This window comes from Canis aureus, chromosome 37 (genome assembly GCF_053574225.1).
Source record: "Canis aureus isolate CA01 chromosome 37, VMU_Caureus_v.1.0, whole genome shotgun sequence".
NCBI lineage: Eukaryota > Metazoa > Chordata > Mammalia > Carnivora > Canidae > Canis > Canis aureus.
This window is the reverse complement of record NC_135647.1, coordinates 26458060-26475909: the sequence shown is the minus strand read 5'-3', so window position 1 is coordinate 26475909 and position 17850 is coordinate 26458060. Positions and strand designations below refer to the sequence as shown.

General features: G+C 36.2%; 1 protein-coding gene and 1 long non-coding RNA gene across 13 annotated transcripts in view; one reads left to right on the top strand and one right to left on the bottom strand.

Annotated features, from left to right (window-relative positions):
* Positions 1-12183, top strand: part of LOC144306576 (uncharacterized) — a 50083-nt gene extending 37900 nt beyond the window's left edge. The window contains exons 2-4 of the long non-coding RNA XR_013373649.1: positions 1618-1729; positions 8372-8520; positions 9969-12183. This is a non-coding gene — a long non-coding RNA (uncharacterized LOC144306576). The remainder of the gene's footprint in view (positions 1-1617; positions 1730-8371; positions 8521-9968) is intronic.
* The window catches only part of SPIDR (scaffold protein involved in DNA repair), a 452576-nt gene that overhangs the window by 147076 nt on the left and 287650 nt on the right, over positions 1-17850 (bottom strand). The gene's annotated exons all lie outside the window — the stretch shown is intronic.

Genomic DNA, 17850 nt, shown 5'->3' with positions numbered 1-17850 from the left:
TGTTTCTGCTCACTTTCCTCCATTTCCTTTTAATTTATGGGCAGACTTGAAGGGCCTCTTAAAGTGTTTTAAGTGCCTTGCTAATCTATATTATAAAGCTCGCATTTTTATTAGCTAGTAAAAATAAAATTCAATACTCCATATTTTAATATTTGCCATTTAGAAACAAAGGTATATTTGATACTAATAGCTCCCATATTCTAATTTTCCTTAATATTTAGTGTTCAGTTTTATATGGAAATCTTCAAAACATATTCTTGATTAAAAAAATTAACTTTGAAAATTTGCAATTCATAGTAATTTGATATGGAAAGTTGACCTGACAGGAATCCTTTTTTTTCTTTTTTTTTTTTTTTTAAAGATTTTGTTTATTTATTCATGAGAGAGAGAGAGAGAGAGAGAGAGAGGCAGAGACACAGGCAGAGAGAGAAGCAGGCTCCATGCAGGAAGCCTGATGTGGAACTCGATCCCAGGACTCCAGGATCATACCCTGGGCCGAAGGCAGGCACTAAACCGCTGAGCCACCAGGGATCCCCAGGAATCCTTTTTAGCAATAAAAAAATAGAACTCTTTTAGTTTCAAATGGAAAAAATGAAGTTAGCCAATAGGCAATTAACAAAAATAAACATTGCATCTAGAAAGAGCAGTGTCCTTAATTGTGTATTATTTTGCAATATCACAGCATTTCTGTTTACTTACCCAGCCCTCTACCTTATTAGTAGCAAAGTTAGGGTTAACCCAAATTCAGAATCTTCCAGATTCCTGGAGATTATAGAGATGATAATATACAGTGTCATCTCAAACAGGCAGATTTTTTTAGAGTTTTAAATTATTAAAAAAAGATTTACTTCATAACTATTGATCTGGATCTCTTTTATAATTAAACATGTCACTACAAATTTAGCAAAAAAAAAAAGATTTTAACTCTATTTTGAAATGTGGCTGATAAGTTACATATTTCCAGAAATAGCACTTATATGTATATATATTTCAGTGTTGTTAGCTTTGCTTAAAAGAAGGGAAAGCTGAGGTAGAAATAGTGGTCCTGTGGCCCAGCCATGGGGCTCAGAGAGCGAGAGGCAGGAACTCAGGCCAGGCTACTGCAGCACATGGCCAGCTCATCCACTCCTGCATCTTCTGTAGAAAACAGGGAGAACGTTTATTCTAATGATGACGGAAACGTTTGTTTAATTACACATCAAAAATACCAAATATACATATTTAGCAAAATTCTTTCTGATTCAAGCTAATCAAACTGAATTAGTCCAGAATAGAAGTAATTTGTAAGGATATTTAGTTTATTACTTCAAATCACAAATTAAAATTATAGTCCTTAGAAAAGATAACATTTTGGCAAGCCTTCTGAAATAGATATAACTAATTTTTTTTTATTAAGGTACAATTGACATATGTTATATTGTTTCAGGTATGCAAAATGAGTCAGTATTTGTGTACATTGTGAAATGATCACAATAAGTCTAGTTACCATCATCACCATATATAGTGACAATTTTTTTCTTGTGATAAGAACTTCTAAGATTAACTCTCTTAGCAACTTCTCAAATAATAATATACCATTATTAACTATAGTCACCATGATGTACATTACTTCCCCAGGACTTACTTGTTTTATTAACTGGAAGTTTGTGCCTTTTGAACCTCTTCACTCATGTTTCCTGTCTCCACCCGCTGCCTCTGGAAACCGCCAATCTGTTCTATCTATGGGCAGGTATGACTAATTTTTGAAGAGTATATCACTTGTTTCTGTACCAAGAGTACTGAGATTTGAAAATAACCGATTCTCTAAGGTAAATACAATTGAAATCTTGTTCAAGTTTCTCATGTACTCACAAGTACCCTTTATCTTCTAAAAGTAACTACATAGGTAAACATAATCTAACTAGATCCATAGGATCATAATTTCTGAATTGGGAAATTTGAATAAGGTTTAAAATGATTTAGCATACTATGTGCAGTCTGAAAATTTCAGTCACAGATATGAATTTTTATACTCAGAAGATCTGGTAAATCAATTCAAATAATATCACATCTAATAACATAGATTTGGAAGGCTGGTCAATACTGAAAGACCTTAAAACCCATATCTAGGTCCATTTGGTTCATTTCACCTTTTACTCAACACCTATGATGTGTCACGAGGATGCAGTCAGAGACAAGAAGGCTGAGTGGATGGTTCTACTGCGAAGGAAAGGGGTGTTACTGCCACTGGATACCCCAATGGAGGACCTCTGGGAGTTATCCCACGGCAGTGAGGAAGTCTTCCCAGGAGAAGGAGCCCGGTGAGGGCTGTCATGGGTCAGGGAAGGGGAGAGAAGAGATGCATGGAGGACTACAGAGGCTGCCCAGAGGCTTCCCAGAGGCAATGACCACAGTTTAGGTTCAATGTGATGTGCAAATATGTCACATTACATCACTTGGTCTCTTCAGAAAAAAAAAAAAATCACACGTTCACTTTCCTTTATGAGCAGGAAGAGGAAGTTAGAGCTTTTCAGCATCCACATCCATAGTTCCATCATTGTTTTTCAATTTCATTTTATACTGCAATCCAGTATTAACTGCTATAGACCTTATAATCATCTGACATATCTCATCGCCACAAACGTTATGTGATGACCAAAAAAGTTTACAGAACATGTATGAAGATTAATATTATAGCATATTTAACTAGTATTTCTAAAGATCAAACTGGAAATAAAAACAAACCTAAAGTATTAAACCTGACTTGACAAATCACATATACAGCCAACACCACCAGTGAACGTTATCACGGCGTTGAAGAATATGTATTTACTTTCCAGTCAACTCTCAGAACATCCTGGAGATGGCAGCAGGGTGGGCTAAAATATGGGAGAGTTAGACACGCAAATGAAATACGCAACAAACCAGAAAGTAATAGTCTTAAAAGGAGTCCAAGTACCAAGGTTTCTGATAGAAATCTTTTTTTAAAAAATAGAGAATACTGCATGTTTAATAAAAATGACAATTTTTCAAAATGTTTTCTGAAAACAGAAGTAACTGCTCAAACATATGTTTTGCCTTAAGAACCATTTTCATTTCTCCTCACCTGAGACTGTTATATAACTCAAGAAAACAGGAAATAAGACTTTTTTCCCCCTAATGTCATTGAGACTAGCGAAGGAAAACCAAGTGAAATATCTTTTCATTTTCTATTACTTCAAAGGTTCTATCACTATCAACACTGACAGAGTGTGAAATACCCTGTAAACTTGTTTTCAGGAAGTCCGAGGTTTGTGAGCAATGTTTCTTTTTATTTTCCCACTAGTTACGTGTTCTCATTTTTTTTGTGTCTAGCAACTGATTAAATCAAGACTGTATTTTGCACTGAATATGTTGATAGAGGTGATTATGATTGACACATAGTCAATAGTACTATCTATTCTGAACCATGAAATAAGGTCAATTTGTTTACTTTCTAGGAAGAATTCATTCAAATCTATGGTGGAAGCAAAGAGGATTAATGGGTTACTGGGATTAATGCAGTGACCCAAAGAAAAGGAAAAACAGATTTTTTTTTTCCTTCCTTCCCCTACCTTCTTTCCTTTCCTCCTCTAATGGCTACCTAAACTAAAGAAGGTTGGACTAGGAACTGTAGTTGCCAGGGAACATAATCTAGGTTTAATATTTCTTTTCATTCAAGACATGTTTGGGATAAACCAATCCATTTTGTTTACAGTTTAATTTCATCCCCAGGCTTCACCCGCACTAGCCCAAACCTGGCTGGTACCTACACCAGGAAAGGCTGGGCCATGGAGTGGGGAATCGAGAGGGCTTACGGCCCATGTAGGGCCACACATCAGGAAACAACAAGTGTAGGAAAACACCCTTTGTGCTACAATAGAAGGAACAAGGGCTTCTATGGGGAGGCAGAGGATAGACTTTTCCATATTAATTAAGCCCCTTCTAAAATTCTCTGTGAGAGGGGCGCCTGGGTGGCTCAGCAGTTGAGTGTTTGCCTTCAGCCCAGGGTGTGATCCCGGAGTCCCGGGATCGAGTACCGCATTGGGTTCCCTGCACGGAGCCTGCTTCTCCCTCTGCCTGTGTCTCTGCCTCTCTCTGTGTCTCTCATAAATAAATAAATAACATCTTAAAAAAAATTCTTTGTGAGACATTTTTTTAAAACTGTTGTTTGAATGTATGTCAGTCCTAGCTTCCTTGGGAAAAGCTGTTTGTGCTCTGGGAGTGCTTTTCAGTGATGTTTGTGTCTGTTTCTACAAAGAAATCCTCAACTACTAGAATATATCAGCTCTTTCATTTTTATCTTTGTTTTTTGAGTGCCAAACACTACTTAACATCTGCGAGGAATCTAACAGATATTTCCTAAACTAATGAAAAAATATTTATTCCTATTCACCAGATATATGTATAAAGAAATGAGTGTGACTTTTTTTTTTAAGATTTTATTTATTTATTCATGAGATACACACAGAGAAAGAGAGGCAGAGAGACACAGGCAGAGGGAGAAGCAGGCTCCATGCAGGGAGCCGGACATGGGACTCAATCCCAGAACTCCAGGACCACGCCCTGGGCCGAAGGCAGGCGTTCAAATGCTGAGCCACCCAGGGGTCCCCAGCTAAAGCAGACCTACTATAACTGAGTCCCATGAGTTCCAAGTAAGAATCTAAGAATGGAACACACTTGAAATAAGGGCTTAGAGAAATGAGAGCTCTGAAGGGGGAGCACCCAGGCCTATGAGAACCCACTGCATGGCGCACAGTAACCTGAGAGGCCAGAGAGAAGATAGGATTCTGGATCTAAGAGGTCTAGATTTTATTTTATTTATTTTATTTTATTTATTTTATTTTATTTTATTTTATTTTATTTTATTTTATTTTATTTTACTTTATTTTATTTTAAATTTAATTTAATTTAATTTAATTTAATTTAATTTAATTTAATTTAATTTTATTATTTTGAGAGACAGAGGTCGCGAGACAACACAAGCAGGCAGGAGAGGGAGTAGCAGGCTCCTCTCTGAGCAGAGAGCCCAGGTGGGCTCCATCCCAGGGCCGGGATCACGCCCTGGGCCCAAGGCAGGCGCTTCACTGACTGAGTGACCGGGCGTCCACAAGATGCCTTAGATTTAAATCCTGGTTTTGCCACGTGATAGCTGGTGACTGTGGACATACTCAATCTAGGACTCTGCTTCTATGAAAAGGGAGTGTTCCCAGCAGGAGAGGTACCCCACAGAACTCCTGCGAGAATGGGCGGAGCGACGTGCTCTCCACCCCGCTGCACCCAGCAAGGGCTCCGGGGCCAGGCTGGGGTACTGCTGCTGTGGCAGCTGAGTTTTATCCTCAGTCATGTCACGTTAGTCACTGTCTACCATGCGGAAAGACTAGGGTTACTGTTATTTCCAAGGCTCATTGCCTTTTTCGTCCTAAACATTAGCTAGAATTACAGGTCACTAGAAGCAAGTATTACTTTTCTGTTACCCACTCATGCTAATTTGCCTAACACCTTGCTAGGATACCTGGGCTTGGATTCTGTTGGGTCTTACTGCCCTGGCTAACGCTCCTCCGTCCTCAGTCCTCTCGCCGCAGCCTAAGTATGACTTACACGATCTTTAGAGGAGGCTAAATAACAATCATTTCTATCCCACAGGTCCATTCCAGGCCTGAAATACAAACAAACTGGCTTTAAAGCTAGTCTGTCTTTTTCCTAAGATACCAGGCTACCTCCCTAGAACAAGAATGGGACTCACCAGCCGGACACTGGCAAGAAAAGTCCTGTTTTTATTCCTGGAGGAACTGAAGCATGAGAAAGGGTAGTGATACAAGTTTACAGGAGCTGGTTAGCTAGGCCACAGGAGGAGATCGGGCTAAGAAGAAAGCATGAAATTTAGGTAAGACTACCAGAGATTATGCTCCCTGTTCACACTTAACAAGTGCAGGCAGTTTGACAAGCTGCAATGGGTGACTTTAAATTTAATTGCATAAAGGTCCCTGGTGATAACAGAACACTTAGGGTCACTTTCTACACCTGTGCCTACAAGGTAGCCACTAGCCCTGCCCTGGAGGCTAATTGGATTTAAATTAAATTAAATTAAATTAAAAGTGCAATTCCATAAATTACATGAGCCCCATTTCTAGTATCCAATGTGGCAAGTGCTTATCATACTGGACAGCACATTTCTATCACTGCAGAAACTTCCATGGAGCTGAGAATTCTGATCTTTAGGATAAACAATAAGCCACATTCTACTCATCAATAAATTCTTTTATCAACTGATGGATTGATTAGATTTGAAAGGGGCTACTGTGCCCAGTGACTTCTAGGGCTAACTTCACAAACTTTAGTACCACCCATGTTCCCTACTGTGGACACTTACACCAGCACAGGGGCACTAAATCTAAGCTAGTGACAAGACAATGTTAATGATCTTTGTTCTGAATTTTTAAAAATAGCAAAATATCCTGTCCATTTTCTCAGTCCTTTTAAGAGTGAATGAATGGGCACTCTTTCTCCCTGCCAAAAATCAGATTTACTCTAAGAAAAATAAAAAAACACAAGTCTTAGGAAATCTCTCTAAACTGAAGAATTAAGTCCGTTTCAGAAATAAGAAGTTTCAGGGTTAAACTTTATTTTCATCTTTTTACTGTATGCAAATGCATTTCTTTTATCTTCCTATCCAAATCAGACTAAGAAACTGATAAAAACCACTGCATTAGGACACTGACATTTATAATTGTGTGCGCGATTTTTAAATTCCCAGAATATATGTCTAATTCCCCTTTTATCCAAACAAACATAACATTGAGGAGTTTATTTCTGTTTGAAAGTGAATAGGACAGTAAATAACATGTAAGATGAATTCACAGGAGGGTATAAAATATGAGAATAAACTTTTTGGTAAACCAGAAGTCTAATTCTCTTGACAAACATAAATCTCTAATCCAGTGACTTCCTTTCCAAGCAGAGGGCCACTGGGAATGGTAATTTAAAGAACCACTATGTTTCTAGCAGTGGTTGTAAATTTTATTTTCAAGGCACAGATCCCACATTTTTATCTGATAAAAATTCTCCCAGAACTTGACAGAAAATACAAGAACAAAGCAGGAGGAAAAGCCTGGTCTGAAGACTGAGTAGGGTTTAAATTCTAGCTCTGCCACTTATTACCTATTTTGTCCTCATCAACTACTTTAGTTTCCTGAACTTTAACTTTTTCGTATCTAAAATCGGGATGGTATTATTGTGACACTAGGTACATATGTACAAGCTGCACACGCAGATGACTACGTATAACGCCTGGCACCACACTAGCTGTCCTTTAAAACAGTAGCTAGTATTATTAGATACTGGCTATTTCTTTCTTTCTTTTTTTTTTTTAAGATTTTATTTATCTATTTGAGAGTGAGAAAGAGAGAGAGCTGGGGGTGGAGGGCCAGAGGCAGAGGGAGAAGCAGGCTCCCTGCTGAGCAGGGAGCCCAATGTGGGGCTCCATCCTAGGGCTCCAGGATCATGACCTGAGCTCTAGCCAGACGCTCAACGACTGAGCCACCCAGGCAACCTGATACTGCCTATTTCTAAAATCTCTAGAGGTTAACCTAATTTTTACAATGCAAGACAGGATATCTCAAAAAACTAAGTTTTCTCTCGGTTATTGTAGCATATCCACTTCTATACACAACTGGGTAATGAAAGGTCTTAGAAATGTTCATATAGTTTTATTCAACAAAGTCACTGTAAAGAATCTATACTAATGAAATAATCCAAGATGTGGAGAAAAAAGCTATGTATAAAATATATAAAAATATTGATTGTACTAGTTTCATATATATAGCAAAAAAATAGAAATTTCTAAAACAAGTAGAAAAGTAAATCATGAAACAATGATACAAATGATAGCACTGAAAATCCTAATTCAAAAAAATATATTTAAACGAAATTATGGGTGGAGCTCTTGTTATACTATTGAATTAGAAAAACAGACTCAGGCCTATAAGAACTATGTGGTAAGACTATATATTTCTAATATTCTTAGAAGGACAAAGTGCTAGAATGATCTGCACCAAAAAATCAAGCAATTTATCCCTAGATGAAAGGATTTTATGCAGGTAACTTTTTATGTTCCTCTTTGTATTATTGTGTCTTTTTTCTTCACATGATGAAAATGTATTTTTAATATATATACATAAACACTTAAATCAATCTTTTCTTTAATAGTAAATTGCCTCAAATAATTGGGTAAATTATATAACAATCACTTCCTATTTGAGTAACTCTCAAATATGACCAAACTGATCCACCTAACTATGACTCAACATTTTCTTCATATTTTCTTTTTCCTAGTGTCACAATTTTCTCTCTCTCTCCCTCTCTCTAATTTTAGATTTGTGCTATGACAGTACAATTTCTCTACAGAGTTGGGTTTGTGACTAACACTCAAAAGGCTGATTATCATCTCTCAGCTACTTTGCTGCACTAAAGCATGTTCCACTAAGTCAACGAAGCACAAGGCTATGGCTGGGCTTCCTACAGGTATGCTTCCTGTTTCCCGAGGAAAGGACTACACACCTGCTCCTTTCAATAATGTTGTCTGAAAACCAGAAGTAGGAATCTTTATGACAAGCTCCAAACAGATGCATTAACAAGAGAAGGGCATAGTGCAGTCCTGAAAAAAAAACAAAAAAAACAAAAAAAAAACCTGGATACCCTTGTATCATTTATGACTGGTCCCTATCTTTAAGGGTCATTCTGACACTAAGTTGTAAGACATCTCTCTCCTGAATATAAGCCTAAGTGTATTTGCCTGCTTCTTAGCATTACTTCTCCCAGGCCAACCTTAAATCCTTATCTTGTAGTCTTTATCTCCCAGTGTGACTCCAGTACAGAAGTTTTCAAACCTTAGCATGAATCAGAACCATAGACTTGTTAAAACACAAATTGTTGTACCCCTCCCCCAAAGTTTCTGATTAAGTAGGTCTAGGGTGGGGCCCACACTGGCATATTCAACAAGTTCAAAGGTAACGCTGATGCTGCTTTGCCCACAGCCATACTTTGAGGATTACTACTCTAGAAAAAAACACACATGACCATTTACAGGACTACCTATAACGCACCTCGAGCTTACCCTGACAAAACACCCACCCAGCCATCGGAACTTAGCACGAGCACTTCTATGGAGGCCTTGTAGGAAAGCAGCACTTTCTCCTGTGAGTTCCATCATATCTCGTCAAGCTTTGAAATCATTACAGCTGCAGTGAGTGTTTTGCTGCTTTAGCTTGTTGACATGAACAACTTGGCTTTCTCATCCTCTAATTAACAATAAAGATCTCACTCCATGCAGCAGAAGAAAGAGACAAAAATTATCCAGTAAATCTCTGGGCCCACAGGTCAATTGCTGCAAAGAAAATTACACCTTGCCACTTTGCTTCACTTGACTGAGTTAAGAAAGCCTCCTTATCTGTAGTATCAGTAAGTCAACAGCATACACACTTTTAGAAACATTGAATATACCATTCTATATTTTTTTCTAGGTGTAAAATGTCTATTTGGAGTTAAAGGGTGGCATAGCAGAGAGAACACAGAGTATGAGTCTGGAGATTTGGGTTCAAGTCTCAGTGTTGTTCTGTATAAGCCAAATGATCTTGATTATATCACCTAAACTAATAGAATCCATTCTGTCTCATATATGGATACAGCAACATTTATGTTAGAGTATTTTAAGGAATAATGGGTATGAATCTATTTGATATATTAAAATGTTTTATATTAAATGATATTATTCTTCAAAGACTTTGAGTTTATAAAAATTATTCTATAAAATTTTCAAAATAGTATCTTTCCCATAACAAACCATTTACAATTCTCATTTCAATAGTTTAATTTTACTTAAACAAGACATTGATCCTTTTTTAACTACTGAAATTGAGAAATCTTTGTTGTATCATTTTTAATCAGAAATATATACATTTCTAAACACACAGGTAACAAAGCCTACCTCAACTCTAGGATGTCAATAACCACAAACCTCAACTGTGGGAACCATCTTCAAAGAACACGGAAACAGAAACAAAAAGATGAAATGCCAATACCCAAGACAAACAAAGGGTCAGTGTTGCTGACTCAGCTTTTACTTACAATAATTTTTACGAGAGCTCTCAGAAGAAGAAACTGGCTCAGGACAGACTGAAGATTTACGGATTTTCAGTTAGGCAGTTGTTTGTTTTGTTGTCTTGTTTTAAAATTCTAATTGAGATGAAATGTGATTTAAAAACCACTCTATCAATAAAATCATAGTAACTATTCATATAAATAATTTAACAATCTGCAAATAGATTCAGACCACTAAAGATTAACAAAGGCAACAACTTTTAAAGTAACAATATACTTTAAAAGGTATAAAAAGGAATTCTAGTAATGGTCACCATACATAATGTTGGTCAAACAGAGCAGATAATGTTCACACGTAAAGAATGTTTTGATGGCTAAATCGTTTGATTTCAACAAGGAGAAACAAAAATTGAGATGGCACAAAATGTGAGGAACAGACTACAGTATTTGAATAGTGTACTGAGAATAGAAAGGGGTAAAAGGAAATGAAAAGGATTGAAAATTGTTTTTCTAAAATCCATGAAATGTCCCAAACTGAAATTTCAGTAGAAAATTTATGAAATTCAGAACAAAAGGATTCACCAAATGGAAATTAAAAGGAATTTGTGAAGACAATGATCACAGAGAGCTGAAGTTGATGCTACTAAAATAAAAGAATCAGTAAAATAAGACCAAGAAATATTGTCCTCAAAAATTACAAAGCCTAGGTTTAATTATTACCACAAATGGACAAATAGTAAGCTTAGTCTAGCTTCAAACAGAACAAACCTCAGTTAAACTGGATAAATGTGCAAGTCTGGTTAAAGGGCAATACTTTAAATTATAAAAGGAGTAAGAACATTCTGGGATCAAAACTATTTTACAGAGAAAGCATAACTTCTCTTGAATGGCACAGCTTATTTTCACAAACAAAGAAATTAGGGCAAATAAGGAGAGCAGGAACCTCACACAGCCACACAGCAACCGGCGCACAGCGGAACCAGGCAGGCTGTCCTAGGCCAACGTCCAGACAACACCCCACAGAGACACTGCGCCCACCAGAGTCAGGAACAGAGACACCGTGTCTGGGCCCCCGAGAGGGAGAACCTTCTCCGAGATGCTACAGGGATCTGAGTGCTGTAGGTCCTGGTAAGGGTTGACCGGGGAGGGGGACGGACCTCAAGCTCCGCGGCCCCTCGGACTGGCGCCCACTGCCTCCCACCAGATCGGCCCCTGACGGTCCTTCTGCGGCTCCAGCTCTGGCCTCAGCTGTAACACGGGTGCAGGATGGGGCACCTTTGGGCAGCACCACCCTCGGGACAGACTCAACACTCCGACGCTGCCAGGTTCTCACGGAGGGCCCAGCCCTACCTGAAGACAGGTGGGCAACCACAGGGAGGTCAGTGTGCCCTTACCCTGGCAGCGTTCCATCTCGAAGGTTCGTCAGCCCAGGTGAAACCCAGACTTAGCCGCAAGCATCTGCCTCCAGCCCTGCTGCCAGGTCTCCCCGGGTGTCCGAGTGCCGCGCACCGTGCTGAGCCCTCTAGGCGACAATCCGCAACTGCACTCTACTCGCAGAAGTTCCTTGTTTGGAAGTTTCACTTTGTAATTTAGACATCTTATTGTAAATAGGACTTCAAGTCATTTTTTACTATACTCTATTAAACTTACTATCTAAAATCTTAATGTGAATAACTTGCTGCTTAACAAATACATGTTCTTTATTAATTCAAAGACAAAGCACATGAAGATTTGTGTTCATCGGTGACGGAGTCATTTAACGCTCTTCTCTTTCTGGACTCTACTCAGTGGGCTTCCTCGGGGGCAGGCAATGGCAAAGCACTAGCTCCATGAGACACGGAGAGTCAACAGAGTGAGAGCAAGACACTGGAACAGACCCATCTCAATGGAAGTCTTTCCATATTCCGTTTTTGTCTTTAAAACATTTCTCATTTGCAAAGCAGATCTCCAAAGGAAACAATATAATAATCAATTGTACAAGTCATTCTAAATAGTCTGTAGCATCCTCTTGGGAAAACCAAATGGTATCCAGGTATTTTATATTATTTCAAAGATTAGACTATGTCAATAAAATTCTTCTCCACAACATTTACTGAGCACTTTATTATATATAAGAAATTACTCAGTATATGAACAGATACAAATAAGAATAGGATTAGCTTAATAAAGAGTTTGGTCTACTAGGAGAGGGAAAGCATAATAATGCATATTGTTATGTTTATCATAATGTTTAATAAGTACATTTAATTACAATGATTTACATTTTACACATTAATTAAATGAGCACATTATAAGTTACTTTTCCTTAAATGACCTCATCTGATTCTTAAAACTATCCTGGGAAGAAAGTCAGCTATACAGAATTATCTTCATTTTAGTGAAGGCTGCATGGTTTGCATAGCAAAGCAGTGAAAAGGCCAAGACCGACCCCAGGGCTCCGAGTTGTAAGAGCTCCTTATGTACCCCATACACAAGTCATGTATTAGATAGGATTTGCAAATATTGCCTCCCATCTGTGGGTTCACTTACTTTTTCCCCAGCTTTACTGAGGTATAAATGAAAAACACTGCATATATTTGAAGTGTGGGACCTGATGTTTTCATACATGTACATCTTGTGAAAAGATTACCACAGTGAAGCTACTTAACATATCTATCACCTCACATAATCACTTTTTTTTTTTTTTTTTGGTGAAGAGAACACTTAAGATTTATTTTCTTAGAAAATTTCAAATCTACAATACAGCATTAGTAAGTGTAGTCATCATGCTGTACATTAGGTCTCCAGAACTTATTCATCTTAGTTTGAAGTTTGAGTCCTTTGACCAACATCTCCCCATTTCCCCTACTCCCAGGCCCTGGTAACCACTCTTCTACTCTGTTTTTCATGAGTTTGGCATTTTCAGATTTCATGTATAGGTGAGATCATACAGTATTTATCTTTGTGCTTCTGCCTTATTTCACTCAGTGTAATGTGCTTTTCACTGTATTGATAGTGTTTTTTGAATCACAAAATTTCTTAATTTAGATGATGGGCAATTTATCTTTTTTTTTTTTCTTTTGTTGCTTATGCTGTTAGTGACATACTTAATAATCCATTACCAAATCCAAATTATGAAGGTATAGTTCTATCTTTTTTCCTACGATTTTCATACTTTGGCTCTTCCATTTAAGTCTTTGATTCATTTTGGGTTACTTCTTGTTTATGGTGTCAGGTAAATATCCAAGTTCATTATTTTGCATGTGGGTGTCCAGCAGTACATTAGTTGAAAAATTTATTTTTTCTCTATTGAATGATCTTAGCACCTTTTACAGAAATCAACCGACTATAGATATATGGGTTTATTTTTGGGTTTTCTAATCTATTCCATTGGTCTATGTTTATCCTTATGACAGTAACATACTGTTTTGATTACTATAGCTTTGTATTAAGTTTTAAAATTGAGAAGTGTGAGTCTTTCAACTTTGTTCATCTTTTTCAAGATTTTTTTTGGGTATTCTGTGTCCTGTGAGTGTACACATGAATTTCAGGATCAGCTTGTCAATTTTATAAAGAAGCCAGCTGGGAACCTGATAGGTATTGTACCAAATCTATGTATCGATTTGGTGAGTATTATAATCTTAACATCTGGTGAGTATTATAATCTTAAACAATATTAATTTCTTCCAACAATGTTTTATAGTTTTCAGAGCATAAATACTGTACTTTTGTTAAACTGATTCCTAAAAATTTTATTCTTTTTGATGCTATTGTAAACAGAACTGTTTTAATTTCATTTTCAGGTTGTTCACTGCAAGTCTAACAGAAATGTAACTGATTTTTATATATTGATATTTTCCTGCAATCTTGCTAAACTTATTACTTCTAGTAGTTTCTTAGTGAGTTCTTTAGTTTTTCTACACAGATCATGTCATCTGTGAAAAGAGCAAGTTTTATTTCTTCCTTTCCAATCTGGATGCCTTTTATTTCCTTTTAATGCCTAACTGCCCTAGGTAGAAATTACAGTAAAATGTTCAACAGAGGCGGTAAAAGTAGATTTCCTTTTCTTATTCCTTATTTTAAAGAAGCAATAAATAAATAAAAAATAAAAATAAAAAATAAAGGGAAAACATTCAATCTTTCATTTTTAAATATAACGTTAGCTGGGGATATTTTGTCCATGCCCACTATCAGGTTGAAAAAGTTTCCTTTCACTTCTAGTTCATTGAATGGTTTTATTGGATTTTGTCTAATGCTTTTCCTGCATCTCTTGAGATGATCATGCTATCATTATTCTCAAACCGTCTCTACTGGAAATACACGTCATTCTTGGTAGGAAGTGATGAGGTAAAAGAGATACACATAAACTTGTATATATATTGAAGAAGAGCTCATTTTCATCTGAAGGGACAAGGACAAGATTAGAACCAAATTTTAAAAACAATTTAAGATTTGTTATTTGCCATGCTAACAGTAACCTGTGACAATTAATAACAATAGATAATATAAAAATAGCTTTATTGAGATATAACTCAAACATTCAATTCACCCGCAGTATAAAGTTCAGGGTTTTTTTTTAGGATATAACATTATTAATTTTAAAACTGTGAATAATATATATATAAAACTTGCTATGTTAAACATTTCAAGTGTACAATTACTGGCATTAATCGTATTTACAATGTTTTATAACTATCACTACTATTTCCAAAATTTTTCATCACCCTAAACATAAACTCTATACCCATTAAACAATAACTCCTCATTTCCCTTAGTGCTAACCCCTGTTAACTTCTATTATCTGACTCTATGAATTTTCTTATTCCAGGTATCTCATAAACAAGGAATCATGTGTTCTTTTGTTTCTGATTTATTTCATTTTGTATAAGGTTTTAAAGATGCACATCTACTTTTTAATAAGATACATTTGAATTTCCATTCATTTTTTTTAAAGTTTATTATTTATTTATTTTTGAGAGTAAGCAAGCAGGAGAGTCAGAGGGAGAGAAACCAAGCAGATGCCACACCAAACACGGAGCCTGACATGGGACTTGATTCCATGACCCCAAGACCATGACCTGAACAGAAACCAAGAGTTAGAAGCCCAACTGACTGCACCACTCAGGAAACCCGAACTTTATTCCTTTTCATGAATAAATAATATTACATGGTGGGTATGCACTATTCTTATCAATCTATTCATCTGTTGATGGACACCTGGGTTTTTCCATCTTTTGGCTATTGTGAACAATGTTGTTATGAACATTGGTGTATGTGACTCTGTTTGATTCCCTGCTTTCCATTCCTTTGACCATATATCTAGGAGAAAAACTGCTGAACAACATGGTAATTTTCTGATTAGCTTTTTGAGGAACTGTCAAAATGTTCCTTATAGCAGCTGCACCATTTTACAATCTCACCAACAGTGCATGAAGGTTCCAATTTTTCAACATCCTCAACATTTGTTATTTTCCATTTCTTCCATAATAGCCATCATAAAGTATATATAATAGTATCTCATTGTAGTTTTGATTTGGAATTTCCCTAATGACTGATGATGTTGAGCACCTTTTCATATGCCTAGTTGTCATCTGTTAATCTTCTTTGGAAAAATGTCTATTCAAATCTTTTGCCCATTTTTAAATTGACTTTGTTGTTGTAGTTGTTAAGTTGTAGGAGTTCTTTATATATTAATTCCTCAGCAGATATGATGAGCAAATATTTTCTTCTATCTTGTGGACTGTCTTTTCATTCTCACAAGAATATTCCTTTGATACAGTTTTAATTTTGATGAAGTCTAATTCATTTATTTTTTCCTTTGTTGTTTGTGCTTTTTGGTGTTAGATATCTAAGAAATCATTGCCGAAACCAATGTCATGGAGATTCTCCCATTTTCTACCAAGTATTTCATAGCTTTAGCTCTCATATTTAGTTTTTCAATCCATTTTGAGCTATTTTTTGTATATTGTGTAAGGTATGAGTCCAACCTCAACCTTTTGCATATTGATACCTGGTTCTCCCAGCATCACTTTTTGGAAAGAGTATCTTCTTCCCATTAATTGTTTTAGCACTACTATCAAAAACTAATTGATCATATAATGAGGGTTTATGCTGGGTTTTATATTCAATAACATTGGTCTATATGTCTATCTTTATGATGATATTATACTATTCTTATGCAAAAGCTCTAGCTTTGCAGTAAGTTTTGAAATTAGGAAGTGTGAGTAATCTAAGTTTATTTTTCTTTTCTAAGATTATTTTGGCTACTCTTGAGAGCCCATATGAATTTTAGGATAGACTTTTCTATTCTGTAAAAAACACCATTGGGATTTTGATAGGGATTGTATTGAATCTGTAGAATGTTATGGTAGTATTGTCATCTCAGCAATATTAAGTCTTCTAGTTCATAAATACTTTTGTTAGGTGCATATATGTTTATAACTGCGTCTTTCTTGATGAACTGAAACTTTATCAATACATAATGTCAACATCTCTTGTAAACTTTATTGATTTAAAGTTGATATTGTCTCAGTAATACAGCCACTCCAGCTCTCTTTTGGTTACTATTTTCGTGGAATATCTTATTCCATCCTTTTATTTTCAATCTCTGTGTGTCCTTATATCTAAATTGAGTCTCTTATATAAAGTATACAGATACGTCCTGGAATTTTTTTTTTATCTAATCTGACAATTTCTACCTTTTAATAGTCAAGTATCATCCATTTACATTTAATGTGATTACTGATAAAAAGGGATTTGTTTCTAGGATTTATCTATTGTTTCCTTTATGATGTATGTATTTTTTTATTCTCCCAGTTCCTCTATTATTGCTTATAGCATACCATTTTAATTTTCTTTTTTTCCCCTTTTCTACATATTTTAATTTTCTTATTGGTTACTTTGGAGATTACGATTAACATTTTAAACTTATGACAATCTTATTTAAATATTATACAAACACCCTGTTCCTGTATATCTCCAACCCTTCCCCTTTACACTGTCAAAGCTTACCTCCTTATACATAATATGCCCATTAACAAAGATTTATAGTTATTGGTAGTATATGCATTTGTTTATTATATAGGAAAAAAAGAGAAATTACAAACAATACCCAAAGTACAGTAATACTTGATTTTATATTTGTCTATGTAGTTATCTTTATCAGTGTTCTTCATTTTCTCTTATGGTTTCAAGTTGCTGTGTAATATCTTTTATTTTAGGCTGAAGGAGTCCCCATGGCATTTATTGTAGGGCAAGTCAACTGGTAATGAATTCCCTTAGCTTTTGTTCATCTGGAAATGTCTCAATTTCTTCATTCTTGAAATATAATTTTGATGGGTCTACAATCTTGCCCAACATTTTTTTCTTTCAGAACTTTAAAGTATGTCTTCTCACTGCTTTGGCCACATGATTTCTTTTTTAAAAAGATTTTATTTAACTATTCATGAGAGAGAGAGAGAGAGAGGCAGAGACCCAGGCAGAGGGAGAAGCAGGCTTCACGCTGGAAGCCTGACGTGGGACTGGATCCCAGGGCTCCAGGATCAAGCCATGGGCTGAAAGCGGCGCTAAACCGCTGAGCCACCTGGGCTGCCCATGGCCATATGAATTCTGGTAAGAAATCAGATCTCAATCTTTCTGAGGATCCCTTGTACATGATGTCACTTCTCTCTTGTTGTTTTAAGAATTCTCTCTTTGCCAATGGGTTTAGACCATTTTCTTAAAAAGATTTTTATTTATTTGTTCATAAGAGACACAGAGAGAGGGGCAGAGACATAG